This window comes from Arachis ipaensis, chromosome B01, assembly GCF_000816755.2.
Source record: "Arachis ipaensis cultivar K30076 chromosome B01, Araip1.1, whole genome shotgun sequence".
NCBI lineage: Eukaryota > Viridiplantae > Streptophyta > Magnoliopsida > Fabales > Fabaceae > Arachis > Arachis ipaensis.
Window position 1 is genome coordinate 133,320,283 of NC_029785.2, and position 3,746 is coordinate 133,324,028.

At 33.8% G+C, this 3,746-nt stretch overlaps 1 long non-coding RNA gene across 1 annotated transcript in view; it reads right to left on the minus strand.

The window, feature by feature from the left end:
* Positions 1,957-3,746, minus strand: part of LOC107640118 — a 3,636-nt gene continuing 1,846 nt past the window's right edge. The window contains exons 2-3 of the long non-coding RNA XR_001620354.2: positions 2,577-2,674; positions 1,957-2,449 (exon numbers count right to left, since the gene is read on the minus strand). This is a non-coding gene — a long non-coding RNA (uncharacterized LOC107640118). The remainder of the gene's footprint in view (positions 2,450-2,576; positions 2,675-3,746) is intronic.

The window sequence follows — 3,746 nt, forward strand, 5'->3', positions numbered from 1 at the left end:
ACCCGGTCAAACCGGCCAGGTTTCATAAAGTACCGGTTCTTCCCGCCAGCTAGCGAAATGGCATCGTTTGGCTTAAAAAAAAGGAAAATGAAGGCTGGAGAGTGAAGAACGCATGTTGCTAGGGGTGTTCATGGATCGGATCTGATCTGTATATCCGCGGTGTTTATCCGAATCCGATCCAAAAATTGCGGATATAGATCCGATCCGTAAGGCATTCGGATCGGATCCGCACACTAGTCGGATCGGATTGCAGATTTTGTGTTGGTATCCGCAAAAATAAAGAAATAAATAAATAAATATTCTTTTTATGTTTTATTTCAACTAATAATTATTATATATGTTGTATTATTTTAATTTATTATTCAAGTAAAGTATGTTTAATATTATTTTAAGAATAAACATATTTAAAAGAAGAGAAAAATAAATTTATTGATATTTTTTTAATAAAAATAAGCTTTAAAAATATTTTTATTTTTTTTGCCGATATATCCTATATCCGATTCGATCCGATCCGCAAATGTGCGGAGCGGATCCACCCTTAAAACCTGCGGATATTAGATCCGATCCGATGATTTTAGTGCGGATCGGATCGAAATTTTGGCCATATCTGATCTGATCCGCGTTCACCCTACGTGTTGCAGGCTTACCCTAAATCCCTAATCAGCTAATCTCTTCGAAGAAGTGAAGAACACCCCACTCCCAACCCTAAGCTCTTCCAGGCTCGAGCTTCTGCCTAAGAAGGACAACCGCCGCCGTGATTCGAAGCAGACGCCGGAGCAAGCACCACTGTCGCGGGTCGTCGCCTCAGCGTCGCGGGTCGTTCTGTTCTCTACTTCTCTTGCGGTTAGTTCTGGGCTTCTGGCTCTTCTATTCTGCGGTTAGTTCTCTTGCGGGTCCTTCTCTTCTCGTCGCGGGTCGTTCTGTTCTCTTCTTCTGTTCTTTCTGTTTTCATTTTTTTGTTCTGGGCTTCTGTTATTCTGTTCTTGTGTTTTTTAATTTTTTAATCTTGTTTATTATATGATTAATCAAATATTGAATAAATTTGATGTATGTTGAATTTGAGAATAAATTTGATGTGTGTTGAATTTGAGAATTCTGTTTTGCTCTGTTCTTCAATTCTTTTATGAAATTCTTCTGCTCTTTTCAATTTTTTTATTTTTTCAATTCTGCTCTATTGAATGCCATATGAATTGTATGAAATATGAACTATGAATTGATATATTGGTCTAGATTCTGGATTGCTGGCATTCTGAGTTGGGGTTGATGGTTGATTTTAATGGTGGTTGTTAATTTTGTTAATTGTGTGTTCTGAGTTGGGGGTTGTTGGTGATGTGATTCTGAATTTACTTTGATGCTAAGTATGGATTCTTTGTTTTTGAGTATGGATTCTTTTAGTTTTTCTGTTTTTGGATTTTTTTACTTTGGAGGCTGAGTTTTCTGTTTTTGAATGTTGAGTTTTTATTGTTGAATACTTGATTAGAAGTCTTTGTTGAAATTTTTTATGATTCTGAATTTAGAGTTTAGAACTTTTAATTACCTTTTTATACAAATAAGGAATCAATTCATAAAAAGTTCTTCAATAGTATAATAATACCTTGCTTCTAATTATGTCACAGCTTGTTGGGAAGTTTCTGTGTTAGTAGGGGAGAAAAGAATTCTATATGTATATATGGAGCTCCTTAATTAAACAAGGGGAGAAAGGAATTCTATATGTATATATGTCACATGCAGTAACAGCAAAACGGAACAGGGCGCACGGGGCGGTGCGGTGATGATGCAGTCTGGGCCGGCTGAAACGGACAGTGACGAGGCCGTGACGATGGTGGTCGGAGGTTGCTGGCTGGGAGCCTGGGACGACGGAGAGAATGCAGAGACGAAGAAGAGTTAGGGCTGGGAACTCGAAGGTAGGAGGTTGCGGCGCTCTCTGTTTGAAGTGGGAATTGGGAACTGACTGTCTCCCTTTCTTATCATTTTTATGTTTAAAGTGTTGTGTCTAGTTGGGAATTGTCTAGCTATTCTATGTTGTAGTATTATCATAATTTTTGTGGGTTTTGAGCAGATCATTTGATAGGAGATACCTCTTTAAACCTAGCCTTTCCTTGTCTTTATCATTGCGGATTCAATCCTGGGTTTGTCTTTCTCTTGGGACTTCCATTTCTTTCGTAACCTTAATGATAGGGAATCCTTTCAACCTTTGGCTCTCTTAGGTATCCTTGATGATTTTTCTGTCTTCTAACCACTGACAATAGGATATTGTCTCTTGATTCCTCTGGTAGTTTTAGCTGTAAATCTCACTTTCAATTTTTAAAAAGAATTACAGATTGAAGAAAAATTTTTGAGTAAAATGATCATGATAGTATTTCATTAAGCAGCAGCAGCAATTGCCATAGGAAATAGTTGACAACAGGAAATTTTATGCAATAAACTGAAATCAAAGATGCATCCAGTCCTGAAATACAAAAGGATGAGATGAGACAGTCTTTGAGAAACCATGTACATACATACTACGATGTGCAACACAAGTATATTAAGTAAAATTTGCATTCCAGATAGAAAATTAGATAATAACTATATACCTTAATGACAGATATCAAACCGGTCTTAAATTGTAAAACACCTAGTCCCTCACTGATAGGTTCCAAATTTTGGGACAATGAGTATGCATGCTTACATACTGCAAATAAGAATAAGATTCCATTAGAACAATTGTTAGGAACCTTAAGAGCTTCAATAACAGAATTAAAGCATATATTGGCACTCCCAAGCCACTATCTTATTTCAAATAACATATACATTTTCAAATTAGCACACAATTAAGCCATATGTTGATTTTAACCCATTTAAATTGTCAGCTAAATCACAGGCCAAGTTCGAATTAGCAACAAAGAACTCAATATTAACATCAATTTCATTTTATTGAGTAATTCTTTAATACTTCTTGTCTATATGGTTGATAACATGATATATAGTTCAATAAGGATGAATATGTGATCCTCCTTTTAGGAAATGTATATCCTATAGTCGGCCAATGACTTTCACAGTTATACTGTATCATGTTGAACATACAACAAAGATAATACACACAATTTTATAATAACTTCTATATCTAATGTTAACCAAAGTAAGTGAATAAATTAATTGGTGCTATTTTTTTAATAAATTATGTATAATTTAAAACTCCTTTTAATCGTCTTTATTATCATCATCTTCTTCTTTCAAAAATTTTCATAATTCTTCTTATTTTATGCTTCTAGCAAGAATCAGTATCACAACTAAAAAATTCCGGTGTCAAAATTAAAAAACTTTTTTGGTACTATTTTTTTAATAAATTTTGCACAACTTAAAAGTTTTTTTCCTTTCCTTCCTCTGATTTCACCCTCCTAATAAGAACAAAAAAGAAAAAAAATAAAAAAAAATGTTGCAATAACCACTCGGAGGAGGAGGAGAAAAAAAATAAGAAAAAAATACGGCAACAACAACAACAATAAAAGAACGATAATGAGGATAAAACACGCAAAGAAAAAAAAAAGAACATGAAGAAGAATTGTGTGATTCATGCAAAGGATGTGTGAATGATTTTTATTAGGTTTGTGCCAACTTAATAGGACTTGGTTGACAAAAATATTTAAATATATTACGAGACCAAAAATATATATAATAAATTATTATTTCTATTTATAAAAATTTAAAATATTAACAAATATATCCATTGATAAAAGAAATTAATTTTATACTCATAAAAGAGA